The 18,462-nt window shown below is 46.1% G+C and overlaps 1 long non-coding RNA gene across 1 annotated transcript; it reads right to left on the bottom strand.

Moving 5' to 3' along the window:
• Positions 1–15,430: 15,430 nt before the first annotated feature.
• On the bottom strand, positions 15,431–17,030 carry LOC126176025 (uncharacterized). Its single transcript, XR_007535635.1, has 3 exons — positions 17,011–17,030; positions 16,742–16,852; positions 15,431–15,598 (listed from the first exon to the last, which is right to left on the bottom strand). It is a non-coding gene; the product is annotated as an uncharacterized LOC126176025 (long non-coding RNA).
• Positions 17,031–18,462: the final 1,432 nt, after the last annotated feature.

Raw genomic sequence — 18,462 nt, 5'->3', positions numbered from 1 at the left:
CGGAAAAGGCAGGGACCCTGCTTGGTAATGCAATTGGGACAATGAGCAACAAAGGTTCATGCTACGTTGCTGTAATTTTGTGATTTGAACAATTTTAAAAGCTGAGGTCTGCCATACAGTTCTAAAACTTTACGTGCTTCCAGTCTTCCTTGTTGGTTGATTGAAAGTTTGAAGCCGTCGATCGAGGAGGTGGCGACAGTCACTCATTGTCGGCCGTCGCTGTCGCAGAAGCTGGATGTTGGCGCGCCTTCTTCTCGACACGGTCACCAAGCGAAACGGGCTCTTGATGTGCGCCAGCTAATGCTTCCCGTCCGCAACACTGTGTCAGAAACCATCATATCAAGTCGAGCGCAATTACATGCTGCCAAACTTCGAAAGCGCGGCAACTCGCGGGAGCGTCACACAACACACCTGCTCCACCGCCCCACTTCAGCCAGACTCTGCTCTGCCCGCGCTCCACGCGGCAGAGCTAACACTACCAAAGATACTAAACACTTTGGTTCTCCACACGACCTATCGATGTAATCGTTCGATAGCATAGTTTTCCCTAGGCCAAACTCAGCGTAAAAATACAAATAATACTTACAAAACAAACCAATTATACATCGACATAAATGCATATATATATATATATATATATATATATATATATATATATATATACAAATAGTAAAACAATTACAACATATAAAGACACAGAAATGTCATATCTTCAGGTAACAAAACAAGGAAAAAATGTATAGAACAATAGATGGAAATAGGAGGATATTCATTTCCGGCGTTACAAGCGACCGCTGTTGACGCGCTGGCGCGGACCTCGGGGAGAACGCCTCGCGAGGGGAGGGGATTTAAGACGGACGCCCGCCCCCAGGAGCTCAATGGTTTTGTGCACCTCATGCTGCAGTTCAAGTTGCCTTACAGACCATTCAAAAGCCAACCTCCACCACTCAATATGGCAGCTAGATTTGGACTAACTGTGTGCACGTGGAACGCCAATGGAATCCGCACTCAAGTAGGCGAGTTTCGCCAATTCCTTCAAGACGAAAGAATCGACGTCTGCCTTGTCAACGAGACACACCTGAAACCTGATATCCACGTATGAGTCGCCAACTACAGCTGTTTGCGGACGGACCGGCCGACTGCTCCCCGATGCATCATCAACTGCCACTCCCAGCATTAGCCACAGTAGAAGCCACATCGGTTGCAGTCCAAACATAAAGAGGCCACATACAATTCAACGCAGTCTACAGACACCCCCCCCCCCTCTACTCCCCTCCCCCGTGGCCATCGAGAAGAAGCAGACTTCGAGGCGTTACCGTCACAACAGGGAAGCCTTTTAATTGCCGGCGATTTTAAGGGGCTCCGGAAAGGCTCAAAATCATGAAAAGTTCAATTTTTACTTTTTTGCGTTTTCTGAATCTGCAGACTATTACCTTTTAATAGAGATATAATTTATTCAATTCCGAAGACTACAACTATTTTTAAATTTTTTTTGAAATGTGTTCTACATGGGCGTGACCCACTGTAGCGCTGTTAAACTGCTGTCAAATGGTGTTATTATTAACGTCCGTGTTCATCAGGTACATTTTAGTGATGTGAGATAAAGTATGTGTTGTGGCTAACCTGTGATGGTTAAATATATATCGCTGGTGTGATTGTCGATTGTTCCATGTTTATTTACTCTGTCGTTATCTCGAAAATATTCGTAATTAATTCTGTTTCTTGAGTCTCTGTTTTGTTGAAGTATAGTAATGAGTAAAAGTAAAGTTATTACAAATCCTCTGAAGGCTTTTAAGAAAAGGAGAAATGTTGGAAAGCCAAAGGTATGTGTTATTACTGTAAATAATAACATTCTAACATGGTACGAGCGATGCTTGCTTTAGACAAGGAACGCCTTCGGGCTGCAGACAGGGCTGTAAAGAGTGTAGAAATACAAGCAAGAGTAAACAGGAGGAAGAACAAGAGGAAGCTGGAGGAGGAGTTTGCAGAGGATGAAGATAATCCATCCTATGGACCTGGAATGCACTAAAAAGTTAATCCAATCTTTGTCACTCGATTCCCAAAACTTTTATTTTCTCATACTAATTACATGTTTTCTAAGGATCTTCCAAACATATTTGTTTCAAACTTTCAGTAAATGTTACACAGTACCTTCTGCATAATTTAACACAGCCTTTTTCCAAAACACTGTATATTTTTGAATATATAAATAAAAAATTGCAAAAAAATATAGCGAATTTTCATTACAATTGAAAAAATCATCTTTAATAACTGAACTAAAATTTTGTAAAATCCCTGTGTTAAGTTGTAGCCCATATTCCAATAAATAATCTGTAAAAAGTTCAACTTCCTACCTCAAATACTTTGTGAGGAAAGATGTAATTTATGAGCGTTATTTTAACATTGCAAGTATAGGGCGTTCCGGAGCCCCTTAACGCAAGAAACGCCAACTGGAATAGCCGCATCACGAATATCAGTGGACACCATCTCCTACGAGTCGCACAAAGAAACCATGGCATCATTGTGGGACCATACGACCCCACATGCTTTCCAAACAGAGGCCAGAGCGGTGTATTGGATACAGCCATCATTAAGGGATTCCCCCACGATGTTACTGCCACCATCAGAAGGGCCCTTACCTCAGATCATGAACCGGTCATCTTCGATGTCGATCTTGTCGGCACCAATAAAGCACCAAAACACCACCTCGATATCCGAGGAATCAGCTGGGAAACATACCGCCAACTGCTCGAAAGAGACCTTCCGGACACACCAGACCCAGAGACAGCAGGACCAGAAGCAACATTACTGTACATAACATCCAAAGCACTGGACGCTGCAACAGAAGCCACGCCACCAAGACGACCTACACGACCAAAAACTCACCAACTGCCTCCATCCATCACAGAAGGCATCAGAGAAAAAAACCGCGCATTCAGAGAATGGCAGGCAACGCGCAACCCAGCCACAAAGCGCCGAGTAAACCGACTGCAACGATAAATAAGGGTAGCAGTAGAAAAACACAAGAACCAAGTTTGGGCAGATACGATCGCGCCGCTACAGCTTCAAGACCAATAAGCTTTGAAGATGACGAAGTCTCCACTAAGGAAGTGACAGAAGCTACCCCCACTACACGTGGACAACAATATTGTCAGCGAACCAGACGCCAAAGCTAATGCCCTGGCAGATGCATTCGCAAAAAATTTCTCGCCGATGAACGACACTTCTGACGCAGACCACATTGGCCTAGTTAACGAGTGCCTTCCAAGATTCCTCGCCAGCCGTGCTGAAGACGACCACATCAAACCGATTTCCACAGAGGAAGTAACAAAACAGCTCGAAGAGCTAAATGGAAAAAAAGCAGGAGGACCAGACCTCCTAACAAATGAACTGCTGCAGCAACTACCATCCACCGCAGCTCCACTAATAGCAGCGGCTTTCAACGAGATCTTGGCAACTGGCGACTTCCCCCTCACATGGAAACATGCTGAGGTCGTCGCCATACCGAAGATAGGAAAGGACCCCCGATCGCCAGCAAGCTACAGACCAATCAGTCTCTTACTTACTATATCGAAACTCTTTGAACGTCTGTATATAAAGAGACTTCAGCAACATGTGGAAGCAGAGCACCTGATGCCAGACGTCCAGTTCGGCTTTCGCCGAGGCCACTCCACCACCCAGCAGGTACTGTGCCTACTTGAGGAAGCATTCGGCGCCATGGAAAGAAAGGAATTCTTTGGGGCTATATTTCTGGATGTCTCACGCGTCTTTGATTGCGTGTGGCACGAAGGCCTCCTGTATAAACTTCTAGATAGCGGGGTCCCCGTGTCACTCGCGACACTCCTGAAAAGCTACCTCGAAAACCGGACATTTCATGTCCGCACTCAAGATGGTACCTCGTCCACCAGACTCACCAAAGCAGGAATACCTCAGGGTTGTGTATCGGGACCTCTGTTATACACATTGTACACATCTGACCTACCATCGACGGCCACAACACACCTGTCTCTATATGCCGATGACACGGCTATCTACTCCCGAAGTATGAATGCTGCACACCTCCAGGCAAGACTGCAACAGGACGAAATGGGGACTGTCCTTCAACGCCATGAAGACGCAGGCAATAGCTATTTGCAGAAGACGTTTTCCACCTAACATCCAGCCCATCGAGATAAGGGGCACTCCAGTCCCATGGTCAAAAACAGCGAAATACCTCGGCGTGGCACTCGACATGCGTCTGACATGGCGTCCTCATACAGATAACATCCGAGAGAAAGCAAGAAGAAGAATGGTAGTGCTTTACCCACTACGAAATCCAACATCAACACTACCATCAAGAATGGGGGTGATATTGTACCTCACATTGGTGCGGCCAATCCTAGATTACGCCGTCGTTGTGTGGGGCAATGCTGCTCCAACCACGTACAACGACTACAAAGAATTCAAAACCGTGCTCTGAAAAGGACACTCCACCTGCCATACCGGTTCCCAACGAAGGAGCTTCACCAGCTCTCAGGGATGCTCTACCTGAGGGACCGATTCAGAACCACTGCCAAAGCAAAGTGTATATATACACTCCTGGAAATTGAAATAAGAACACCGTGAATTCATTGTCCCAGGAACTTTATTGACACATTCCTGGGGTCAGATACATCACATGATCACACTGACAGAACCACAGGCACATAGACACAGGCAACAGAGCATGCACAATGTCGGCACTAGTAAAGTGTATATCCACCTTTCGCAGCAATGCAGGCTGCTATTCTCCCATGGAGACGATCGTAGAGATGCTGGATGTAGTCCTGTGGAACGGCTTGCCATGCCATTTCCACCTGGCGCCTCAGTTGGACCAGCGTTCGTGCTGGACGTGCAGACCGCGTGAGACGACGCTTCATCCAGACCCAAACATGCTCAATGGGGGACAGATCCGGAGATCTTGCTGGCCAGGGTAGTTGACTTACACCTTCTAGAGCACGTTGGGTGGCACGGGATACATGCGGACGTGCATTGTCCTGTTGGAACAGCAAGTTCCCTTGCCGGTCTAGGAATGGTAGAACGATGGGTTCGATGACGGTTTGGATGTACCGTGCACTATTCAGTGTCCCCTCGACGATCACCAGTGGTGTACGGCCAGTGTAGGAGATCACTCCCCACACCATGATGCCGGGTGTTTGCCCTGTGTGCCTCGGTCGTATGCAGTCCTGATTGTGGCGCTCACCTGCACGGCGCCAAACACGCATACGACCATCATTGGCACCAAGGCAGAAGCGACTCTCATCGCTGAAGACGACACGTCTCCATTCGTCCCTCCATTCACGCCTGTCGCGACACCACTGGAGGCGGGCTGCACGATGTTGGGGCGTGAGCGGAAGACGGCCTAACGGTGTGCGGGACCGTAGCCCAGCTTCATGGAGACGGTTGCGAATGGTCCTCGCCGATACCCCAGGAGCAACAGTGTCCCTAATTTGCTGGGAAGTGGCGGTGCGGTCCCCTACGGCACTGCGTAGGATCCTACGGTCTTGGCGTGCATCCGTGCGTCGCTGCGGTCTGGTCCCAGGTCGACGGGCACGTGCACCTTCCGCCGACCACTGGCGACAACATCGATGTACTGTGGAGACCTCACACCCCACGTGTTGAGCAATTCGGCGGTACGTCCACCCGGCCTCCCGCATGCCCACTATACGCCCTCGCTCAAAGTCCGTCAACTGCACATACGGCTCACGTCCACGCTGTCGCGGCATGCTACCAGTGTTAAAGACTGCGATGGAGCTCCGTATGCCACGGCAAACTGGCCGACACTGACGGCGGCGGTGCACAAATGCTGCGCAGCTAGCGCCATTCGACGGCCAACACCGCGGTTCCTGGTGTGTCCGCTGTGCCGTGCGTGTGATCATTGCTTGTACAGCCCTCTCGCAGTGTCCGGAGCAAGTATGGTGGGTCTGACACACCGGTGTCAATGTGTTCTTTTTTCCATTTCCAGGAGTGTATTTAAAGAAATGAATGTGTGTGTGAATGTGTTTACCATAAGATGTATAAATGTGTGAAATGTACATATCGTGTGAATTTGTGAGCGAATGAAAAAAAAAAAACATCCAGCCAGTGTCTTGAAGTCATTTTAATGCAGGAAAAAATAAGCCCACCAAAAAGCCAATGTTTTATTTCCAATATACGTTATTATTGAAGGCGTAGCCGCAAGGCTTGCACTTCTATCTTTCAGACAGGGCAAAGCTAGATACCCCAACAACTTCTGCAGCGCGCCCAGGGGCTCAGTTCGTCAGCGCACCTGACGATGGCGGCATGTCTGATCGTCGAAATTCTGTGCCCGTTGGGCACTATGGGCCGGCAGTATACCCGTGGACTGTTCGAGCAATAGTTATGTGGATTCTGACGAGTAACGAGGCTGCTGACCGTCAAAGGTTGTGATCAAAATGACCACCGGCAGCGGCACTACAACCTCCCAGTCTGGGATGGAGCGACTGCTGCACACGTGCTAGCATTTTAGCGGAGACGGCAGAGCAGGCTGCAGTAATGCGTCGTTGCATATCATCGGGTGTAGTCGGTATGTCCTCGTAGGCAGCGTCTTTCAGCCTTCCCTACAGAAAAAAAAAACCCATTTGCGTCAAATCCTGGGAATGGGCTGGCAGGGTACAGATCCTTTGAGTCCAGTCCAACGGTTTGGAAACAATTAGTGAAGACATGCTGTAGTACTTGGTGTAGTACGTGTTGGTACCAAAGGTTTCTTCTAGTCTGCAAAGGAACGTCTTCTAGCATCCATGGAAAACAGCGTGTTTGGAAGCTGCGATACTTGTGCACGTTTAGTGGCCCATCTGTGAAACATGGGCCTGTGAACTGAAGTTTCAGTATCCCACACCACACGTTTACAGTCCGTGGACGCTGACTTCCAGCCGACGAAGCCGAAGGCGACTGTCGACAGACCAATAGCGCATGTTCCGCTGGTTCACCTGGCCATAAATGTTAAATGTGGCTCCATCACTAAGCGAGATACATGATACATCTGGAGTACCCTGCCTTAATGCACGTACACAGAAGTTCACAGGATTCTCATAATCGTTGCCACGTAGCTCTTGATGGTGAGAGCTGTCGCAGGGATGAAACCTGTGTCGCTGGAGAGTGCGTAGATCACTTGACTGACTCGAGCCTCGTGCGACTGCACTGGAGCTAACGTTTGGATCAGCTGCAACAGCAGCAAGACCATCAATTTCACCCTTTTCTGTCGTTACTGGTTTCCTTTTGTTACGCTACCTCTTTCACGTAACTGGTTAAGGGGTTGATAAGTAACTGTCGAGATGACTGACGTCTATTGGGATATCTCCATGCATACACGACACAAGAATGAAATACATTCTTCCTAAGCTCTCCATACACCACGTGCTTGTCGGCTTTTTCTGCATAGGTAAATCAGCATGTTCCACTCACGACCCACTGCTTGGACTGTCATACATTAACTGACTAGCAAATCGCAATCAACCCAAGGAAAAATAAAACACATTGTAAGCAAACATAACAACATTGTTGTGAATCTTCAAGTTTTCGCGGCGCAAAGACTGCTCCATTAAGTTTCGGGAATGCAGCCGCATGAATTCTGCTTCTTCTTCTAATATTTCGGCTGTAGACCTTTCAGCCATCTTCAGAGAGAGCCGTACGACTGACGCTCCAGCGCTCGCTCCATTCTTTTAAACTCGCGGACCGCGCCACTGCGCATGCGGCCACAGATAAACAAGGCGCCAGTGATGTTGAACGGCGGCAAAGACGTACAATGTGCATGAGTTACGTCTGTGGATGCGCATTCGATCCATGCTGGGAGGTCGATGTATTACTGGGAGCTGAACTGTAGCGACGTCTTTGTAAGTTCAATATTGAAAGTGCCGGATTCCATGATTTATCTAATGTGAAACCGCTGTCTCTATTAATTAAATTCTTCGTTAAGCGGATTTCAATGGCCTCTTTTACTACGGAGTCCCAGAAAGATGAAACAGAAGTCAGAATTTCGACATTTTCATATACCATTTGGAGGTACGTTGATGATACCTTTGTAGTTTGGCCCCATGGTGAGGACAAATTGCAGGACTTCTTAAACCATCTGAATTCCATCCATGGACAAATTCAGTTTACAATGGAAGTGGAAAAGGAGGGATGTCTTCCATTTTTGGATGTCTTGGTTCGGCGCAAAGAAGATGGCACTTTGGGTCATGCAGTATATCGGAAACCGACCCATACGGACTTATATTTACATGCAAATAGTTGTCACCATCCTTCGCAGACGAGTAGTGTTCTAAGAACCTCTCTGAAGATGGCTGAAAGGTATACAGCCGAAATATTAGAAGAAGAAGCAGAATTCATCCGGCTGCATTCCCGAAACTTAATGGAGCATAACAACATTGTACCTAGAGGCTAATCAGGTCGAATGGCACAAAAAATTGTTGGGTGATAACTTTTCAAAATACACACACCAAAAAAAAGTTTTGCATCACCTCGGTTCCTTGAGTTTCGGAACCTGTACAGAAAATTAGAATAGAGGTCAAAATAAACATCATTTCCGCTCTTTTCGGTGCTCATGAAAACCACACATCGCTTGTTGTACCACTATACAGCGAGACTTTCAGAGGTGGTAGTCCAGAATGCTGTACACACCGGTACGCCTAATACCCAGTAGCACGTCCTCTTATATTGAAGCATGCCTGTATTCGTCGTGGCATACTATCCACAAGTTCATCAAGATACTGTTGCTCCAGATTGTTCCACTCCTCAACGGCGATTCGGCGTAGATCCCTCAGAGTGGCTGGTGGCTCACGTCGTCCATAAACGGCTCTTTTCAGTCTATACCAGGCATTTTCGCTAGGGTTCATGTCTGGAGAACATGCTGGCCACTCTAGTCGAGCAATGTCGTTATCCTGAAGGAAGTCATTATAAGATGTGCACGATGGGGGCGCGAATTGTCGTCCAGGAAGACGAATACGTCGCCAATATGCTGCCGATATCGTTGTACTATCGGTCGGAGGATGGCATTCACGTATTGTACAGCCGTTACGGCTCCTTCCATGACCACCAGCGGCGTACGACGGTTCCACATAATGCCACCCCAAAACATCAGGGAACCTCCAACTTGCTGCACTCGCTGGACAGTGTGTCTAAGGCGTTCAGCCTGACCAGGTTGCCTCCAAACACGTCTCCGACGATTGTCTGGTTGAAGGCATATGCGACACTCATCGGTCAAGAGAACGTGATGCCAATCCTGAGCGGTCCATTCGGCACATTGTTGGGCCCATCTGTACTGCGCTTCATGGTCTCGTGGTTGCAAAGATGGACCTCTCCCTGGGCGTCGGGAGTAAAGTTGTGCATCATGCAGCCTATTGCGCACAGATCGAGTGGTAACAAGACATTCTGTGGCTGCACGAAAACATCATTCAACGTATTGGCGTTGCTGTCAGGATTCCTCCGAGCCATAATCCGTAGGTGGTGGTCATCCGCTGCAGTAGTAGCCCATGGGCGGCCTGAGCGAGGCATGTCATCGACAGTTCCTGTCTCTCTGTATCTCCTCCATGACCGAACAACATCACTTTCGTTCACTACGAGACGCCTGGACACTTCCCTTGTCGAGAGCCCTTCCTGGCACAAAGTAACAATCGGACGCGATAGAACCTCGGTATGTTTGGGCATGGTTGAACTACAGACAATGCGACCCGTGTACCTCCTTCCTCGTGGAACGACTGGAACTGATCAACTGTCGGACACCCTGCGTCTAATAGGCACTGCTCGTGCGTGGTTGTTTACATCTTTGGATGGGTTTAGTGACACCCCTGAAAAGTCAAAGGGACTGTGTCTGTGATACAACATCCACAGTCAATGTCTATGTTGAAGAGTTCTGGGAACTGGGGTAATGCAAAACTTTTTTGATGTGTGTATAATACCTTACTAGCCCTAGAATCCTGCGACAAACACCACTGACATAGTAATTTACCTTACTTTTAATCTGTTAGTGTCAGTAGGTTTTTTTTCCATTTAAAAAAGTGCATGTTTGCACAAAAAATACACTAATTATTATTACAATCTGTTCAGTCGCTAACAAAACGAGCCCACGACTACCAGTCAATTCTGTGCAAACCACGCAGGTGTTGACGAATCCGGAGTGAGGATCCATGTAGTAACAATAGCCATTGAGGAGAAACAAGTAGGAAATGTTTAAGGAACCTGAGCAGCCTGTTTCTGGTAAATACTGTGTACACTTGTGCATTTAAACTAGGAAGAAGATAAGGGGCTACTACATAACCATTGACCATGCCTGTTCACACATTGTGGCCTAGCGGTTCTAGGCGCTTCAGTCCGGAACCACGCTGCTGCTGCTGCTGCTGCGGTCGCAGGTTCGAATCCTGCCTCGGGAATGGATGTGTGTTATTCCCTTACGTTAGTTAGGTTTAAATACAGGGTTATTACAAATGATTGAAGCGATTTCACAGCTCTACAATAACTTTATTATTTGAGATATTTTCACAATGCTTTGCACACACATACAAAAACTCAAAAAGTTTTTTTAGGCATTCACAAATGTTCGATATGTGCCCCTTTAGTGATTCGGCAGACATCAAGCCGATAATCAAGTTCCTCCCACACTCGGCGCAGCATGTCCCCATCAATGAGTTCGAAAGCATCGTTGATGCGAGCTCGCAGTTCTGGCACGTTTCTTGGTAGAGGAGGTTTAAACACTGAATCTGTCACATAACCCTACAGAAAGAAATCGCATGGGGTTAAGCCGGGAGAGCGTGGAGGCCATGACATGAATTGCTGATCATGATCTCCACCACGACCGATCCATCGGTTTTCCAATCTCCTGTTTAAGAAATGCCGAACATCATGATGGAAGTACGGTGGAGCACCATCCTGTTGAAAGGTGAAGTCGGCGCTGTCGGTCTCCAGTTGTGGCATGAGCCAATTTTCCAGCATGTCCAGATACACGTGTCCTGTAACGTTTTTTTTCGCAGAAGAAAAAGGGGGCCGTAAACTTTAAACCGTGAGATTGCACAAAACACGTTAACTTTTGGTGAATTGCGAATTTGCTGCACGAATGCGTGAGGATTCTATACCGCCCAGATTCGCACATTGTGTCTGTTCACTTCACCATTAATAAAAAATGTTGCTTCATCACTGAAAACAAGTTTTGCACTGAACGCATCCTCTTCCATGAGCTGTTGCAACCGCGCCGAAAACTCAAAGCGTTTGACTTTGTCATCGGGTGTCAGGGCTTGTAGCAATTGTAAACGGTAAGGCTTCTGCTTTAGCCTTTTCCGTAAGATTTTCCAAACCTTCGGCTGTGGTACGTTTAGCTCCCTGCTTGCTTTATTCGTCGACTTCCGCGGGCTACGCGTGAAACTTGCCCGCACGCGTTCAACCGTTTCTTCGCTCACTGCAGGCCGACCCGTTGATTTCCCCTTACAGAGGCATCCAGAAGCTTTAAACTGCGCATACCATCGCCGAATAGAGTTAGCAGGTGGTGGATCTTTGTTGAACTTCGTCCTGAAGTGTCGTTGCACTGTTATGACTGACTGATGTGAGTGCATTTCAAGCACGACATACGCTTTCTCGGCTCCTGTCGCCATTTTGTCTCACTGCGCTCTCGAGCGCTCTGGCGGCAGAAACCTGAAGTGCGGCTTCAGCCGAACAAAACTGTATGAGTTTTTCTACGTATCTGTAGTGTGTCGTGACCATATGTCAATGAATGGAGCTACAGTGAATTTATGAAATCGATTCAATCATTTGTAATAGCCCTGTAGTTCTAAGTCTAGGGGACTGATGACCTCAGATGTTTTCCCATAGTGCTTAGAGCCATTTGAACAATTTTGTGAAAACCGCAACTTTAACAGCACTTTCCGTTTCCACAATATTTGCGGTGCAAGCTTTAGGTAATTAGCTCCGTAAAGGAAGAGGACGTAGATGAGGATTAGTTGGGAGATACGATACTGCCAGAAGAATTTGCAGGGCTTTGAAATGTCTATGTCGAAACAAAGTCCCTGGATCGAACGACATGCTCTTAGAATTATTCAGATCTTTGAGAGAACATGCGGTAACACTACTCCACTTTGGACGCAACATACATGAAAACAGCTCTGTATCCTCAGACTCCAATAAGAGTGTAATAACGAAATAGTGCACGTGTGAATGTTAGTGTCCAACAGATACAATATTTCGGCAAGCGTCCACGTTACCATCCTCAGGTGTGCTGGCGATGGGCTTATATTCCCCGCCCCAGCTCCCTTCATCCGACGTGGCTCTCTATCGCTCTCTACGGTCAGCGCCCAGACGCAAGCGTGACCCCAGCATCCTCTCACTCCTCCCCCACACACTGTGACCTCTTCCCGCCGACACATCGATCCGTAAGAAGTTCGCGCCCAGGAACGCTTGCTGCCTGTGTCTGCTGTTGCTCTGCCTGCCTGCGAAGTCGCTTCGTTGCGAGATATCTGCTTACTCTCCGTAATCTAAGTGCAGGTTCCCAGGCCTTACCAAGGGTGTAACCACTATCACGATTAATCAGCAGTTCTCATACTCGGATGTAGTTGGAGTCTACTACGAGGGTTGTTTTTTAAGTAAGGGCCGTTTTTATTTTAAAAAAAAGATACAAATACATTTGTAAAAAAAACTTTTATTTTCTGACTCTACACATTGTACCTATTTTTCTCTATAGTTGCCTTGTTTAATTAAGCACTTTTCATACCGTACAACTAAGTTTTTAATTCCCTCTTCAAAGAATTCGGCCGCCTGCTCCGACAACCAAGAGTTCACCGCCTCTTTCACTTCATCGTCGTCATTGAAGCGCTGCCCGCCAAGATGGTGATTCAGGTACCGGAAAAGGTGAAAATCGCTAGGAGCAAGGTCGGGGCTGTATGGTGCATGGTCCAAAACTTCCCAGCCAAAAGAATCAATCAAATCCCGAGTCTTTTGAGAGGTGTGAGGTCTAGCGTTATCGTGCTGGAGCAAAACTCCTTTTGTCAGCAACCCGCGCCTTTTGTTTTGAATTGCTCTGCGGAGCCTCTTTAGAGTTGCACAGTAGGCATCTGAGTTGATTGTCGTTCCTCGTGGCATAAAGTACACTAGCAAAACACCGCGCCCGTCCCAGAACACAGTTGCCATAATCTTGCGCTTTGACAGCGTCTGTTTGGCTTTGACCTTGACGGGTGAGGTTGTGAGTCGCCATTCCATCGATTGTCTCTTGCTTTCAGGAGTGATATGGGATACCCATGTTTGATCTCCAGTGACAATTTGACTCAACATGTCATCCCCTTCTTCCTCGTAACGAATCAAAAAGTCCAATGAAGTGGCAAATCTCTTCCCTTTGTGGTCCTCTGTGAGGAGTCTGGGTACACACCGAGAACACAGTTTCTTAAAGTTTAGGTTTTCAGACCCAATTTTGTACAAAACCGATCTTGAAACTTGTGGAAATTCCAAAGAAAGAGAGGAAATTGTGAATCTTCTGTCCTCACGAATCTTTGTTTCGACTGCAGCCACCAAATCATCAGTGATCACAGAGGGCCGGCCTGAGCGTTCTTCGTCATGGACGTTTTGACGGCCATTTTTAAACTCTCTAACCCATTGACGCACTTTACCTTCACTCATTGCATTCAAGCCATAAACTTCTGTTAACTGACGATGAATTTCTGCAGCTGACAGGCTTCTCGCAGTCAAAACACGTATCACTGACCGTATCTCACACGCGGCGGGCGATTCAGTTATCGTAAACATTATAAAAAAAGTAGCACAGAGATGCGTACACGTCAGCTACAGAGCTGCAACTTGCATCAGTGTGAACTAGTGGTGGGCAGGAAATCGCGTATCTGTTAGAAATCACAGTGACTGAGAAGTCACAGATATCACAGTAGCAACTTTACAGAATCTAACTGCGATTTCAGTCACAGTTAGCAGTCGCAAGTAGTATTTCATATTCAAAGACGTGAGCCATCTATTGGTCGAATTTAGCACTGCTTTCTGCGATTTCAGTGAGAAGTCGCAACTAAGAGTCGCAAGTAGCAACTAAAAAGCGCGGTTAACAGTGGCATCTGTTGGCTAAAGTTCGTACTACGTCCATCTCTGCGGTACGCTATGGAGTCTAACTGCGATTTCCGTGACAAGTCGCAACTAAGAGTCGCAAGTAGCAACTAAAAAGCGCGGTTAACAGTGCCATCTGTGGGTCAAAGTTTGTACTACGCCCATCTCTGCGATACACTATAGAGTCCCAACTGCGATTTCCGTGACAAATCGCAACTAAGAGTCGCAAGTAGCAACTAAAAAGCGCAGTTAGCACTGCCATCTGTTGAGCAAAGTTCATACTACGCTACTCACTACCGAGTCAAACTGCGATTTCTGTGACAAATCGCAACTAAGAGTCGCAAGTAGCAACTAAAAAGCGCAGTTAACATACTTTTCCTAGTGTCATCTGTTGACCGACGTACGTACTTCGTTATTGAGGCCTTGTGCCTCACGAGATCGATGTGCTGTGTGTGCATATGAAGGCCTTATTTCAATAGTGGTACAAGTCCATTTTTGTTCATTTTGAGATACAGAGTCGTAAAGTTAAATGAGCGCTGACAAATCTGCATTTGAGATACCAGAAATATTCAAGCATATGGCTTCTTGCTAGAGATGAAGCTTTATTTATGTTTGTTTGGATCATTAATTTCAGAAGCATTATAGACAGAAAAGTGGAGGTAATGGACTTGTACCACTATTGAAATAAGCCCTTCATATTATATGATGACATGCACATTCAGCATCAGTTATGGTTGGTCAAATACCGCTGTGACTCTGAATGTATTATATTAATAAGAAGCAACATTGCCTTTTTCTCCTGAAAATATCAAGTAACGTAACAAATGTGTTTGATTCTGCTTCCAATATGACAGTTTTGGTTAATACTCCACATGCCTACAGGACTTTGCAATGTTAACGCAGCAGAACTCAGACATCTGTATAAGTGTGGAGAAATGAAAACAGTCATATGAATGCCTCACTTTTGTTCCGACACAGTTCAAGACTCGGGAGAAAAGTTTTACACCTGGTGTTCTACATGGCAACTTCACACACAAGAACTTTTTGCCGACACTACTACCACCTACATAAGTAAGCTTTTCCTGTGTTACTTTCAAGGAATTCACTTAAGCTATTCCTGATTTAACTGTAAGATCTGTACTTCCCACTTTCGTATCAACAGCCTCAAAATGCATATTGTAGACTTCGGGATATGTTACAGGTCAGTGTCACAACAAGATTGTGGAGAAAGAGGGGGGGGGGCGGCATTTCACTCTCCAACAAGTGTTTACCAATAAATATGTGGCGGAAAATTAAGGGTATAGGACGGCTTAACATGTGGAAAATGAGATTTTCATTATTCGCTCATTGTATTTAACATTTATTATTCCTTTAAAATCGCACAACAACTTCAATAAAACACAGTTTAATCACTCATCTGCACACTTATTTCGCAATAATGTCACTTTTAAACTGCAAATCCTCTAAGAGCTCTCTTGAATCTTCACGAGTCTCTCCCTACAGCCTTGATGTGGATAGATACGTACAGCAACCAGAACTGTGTCTGCAAAATCACAAGGATTATTAAACAATTTTTGCTGTCACTAATTACAAGCAATATAATTGGCAGAGTAGATTGCTAATATTTGCTGTAATGAAAGCCACTCAATGGAGTATATTTCACATTTGCAAGAACGATCTCACTTAAGTAATTAAGTCCATCGAAACACTTACAAGGGAACATCCCCATCGCACCCCCCTCAGATTTAGTTATAAGTTGGCACAATGGATAGGCCTTGAAAAACTGAACACAGAGCAATCGAGAAAACAGGAAAAAGTTGTGCGGAACTATGAAAAAATAAGCAAAATATACAAACTGTGTCGTCCATGCGTAAGATAGGCAATATTAAGTGGATTGTGAAGCGACGAGCGCCGTGGTCCCGTGGTTAGCGTGAACGGCTGCGGAACGAGAGGTCCTTGGTTCAAATATGCCCTCCACTGTAAAATTTCCATTCTTTATTTTCGCTAAGTTATGATCTGTCCGTTCGTTCATTGACGTCTCTGTTCACTGTAATAAGTTTAGTGTCTGTGTTTTGCGACCGCACCGCAAAACCGTGTGATTAGTTGACGAAAGGACGTGCCTCTCCAATGGGAACCGAAAACATTTGATCGCAAGGTCATAGGTCAACCGATTCCTCCACAGGAAAACACGTCTGATATTTTGTATATGACACTGGTGACAGCATGTGCGTCACATGACAGGAATATGTTGTCGACCCACCTAACTAGTACACTTGGCGAATGGGTGAAAAGTTTCTTCTATCTTGCCCGATTTAGGTTTTCTTGTGGATGTAATAATCACTCCAAAAAAAGTGATGAAAACATAAGAGTTTTTCACATAAACTGAAAATAAAAAGTTAAAATTTTCAATCGAGGAAGATTTGAACCAAGGACTTCTCATTCCGCAGCTGTTCACGCTAACCACGGGACCACGGAGCTCTGCACCTCATAGTGACCTTAATATTGCCTATGTTACTCATGGACGACCCAGTTTGTATATTTTGCTTATTTTTTTTGTAGTTCCACACAACTTCTTCCAGTTTTCTCGATTGATCTGTGTTCAGTTTTTCAAGGCCTATCCACTGTGCCAACTTATAACTAAATCTGAGGGGGGTGCGATGGGGCTGTTCCCTTGTTAGAAACTAACCTCTCGTCTGACGAAAACGGTCTAAAGACGCAGTGGCAATTTCTCCAGATCTGCTGACAATGATATTTTGAGTTATCAGTTTACTGAGTGACTGAAATGTAGTTCGGGTACCTGGGAACATAACAATACGTTAGAATTCATTTTCTAAACACGAACTATTACGGTACTGTATGGCTACTTACATATTAATTACACTATTAATATTTTCACAGCTGTTTCTTTAATACAAGATTAAAGCCAACGGAAGAACAAACGTAAAACATACTTACCAATGACATGTTTGTTGAGATGTAATTTTCTGTGTGGACAGATGTAGCTTTTTCATGCGGTGGTAAGTCGCAGAAATCGCAGGAGTCACAGAAATCGCAGAAGTAGCAGAAGTCACAGAAATCGCAGAAGTAGCAGAAGTCACAGAAATCACAGAAGTAGCAGAAGTCGCAGAAATCGCGGAAGTAGCAGAAATCGCAGAAATAGCAGTGGCGGAGGGATACGCGACTTGGTTCCTTAACTGCGACTCTTAACTGCGACAAATCACAGTTAAGAATAACAGATACTGAAAAGTAGCATTCACAGAAATCACTGATATCGGAAAATCGCAGTTTAGCCCATCACTACTGTGAACCGGAAGGATGCCGGCAAGTGGCGCGGTGGCTTATTGCGGCGTCCGCGCGAACTACGGGACTATACGCGCGAACGGCCCTTACTTAAAAAACAACCCTCGTATTAAACAATCCCAGAAATTAGGCTTCTGTTTCACACGCTTAGTACGGTCGTAATCCGTAGCATGCTTCACCACTGGTGTCTTTTTACGTTGCTGCAGTCTGGTGTACCGTTGCTATTCCCAGTAACGAGCTTCGATAGTACGCACCACGGTATGTCCTACCACATAGCCGGGGGATCTCATAGTCCCGAATTACCGTAGTCGTTGGTCGTCCTTGACACCGCCAAGCATTGTCCGAGCTTTGGCTAGTGGCCTGAAGACAGTCTTCACTTGGTGTTTGCGAAGAATTAGTGGTATCTTTCCGGATAATGAGTCACAAAATGGAATGAACGCAATGGTAGCATGCTACTGAGGTGCCGGCCGCTGTGGCCGTGCCGTTCTATGCGCTTCAGTCTGGAACCGCGTGGCCGCTACGGTCGCAGGTTCGAATCCTGCCTCGGGCGTGGATGTATGTGATGTCCTTAGGTTACTAAAATGTAGACTTTCACGGCCGGAAATATCATGTCCATTATAATTATCCGGGCTGTTATGCCGTGGTCTGTTGATGAATTCTGTGGTGATTCCCAACGTTTCGTCTCCGACTGCGGGAGACATCTTCAAGAATTCAGTTTACAATGGAGGAGGAGGTAGACGGCAAACTACATTTCCTCGATGTGCTTGTGTTTAGAAACGAAAATGGTAGTTTGGGCCACTCAGTGTACCGCAAACCCACGCACACGGACCGTTATTTGCACCGGGATTCGAACCACCACCCACAACAGAAGCGGGGTGTTATCAAGACGTTAGCGGACAGAGCTAGAAATATTTGTGAACCTGAGTTGCTCGACGCTGAGATGGAACATCTCCACAATGCACTAACGAAGAACGGATATTCGTCCGCCGAAATAAAACGTGCGTTGAGGCAGCCACGCAGAAATCATACTGACGTACAGGCAACCGCAAAATCTAAGGTTTTCCTGTCGTTTGTTAAAAATGTAACGGAAAGAATAGGGAGGATCTT

This window comes from Schistocerca cancellata, chromosome 3 (assembly GCF_023864275.1).
Source record: "Schistocerca cancellata isolate TAMUIC-IGC-003103 chromosome 3, iqSchCanc2.1, whole genome shotgun sequence".
In the NCBI taxonomy this organism is placed as follows: domain Eukaryota; kingdom Metazoa; phylum Arthropoda; class Insecta; order Orthoptera; family Acrididae; genus Schistocerca; species Schistocerca cancellata.
This window is presented reverse-complemented; position numbering and strand designations above follow the sequence as displayed.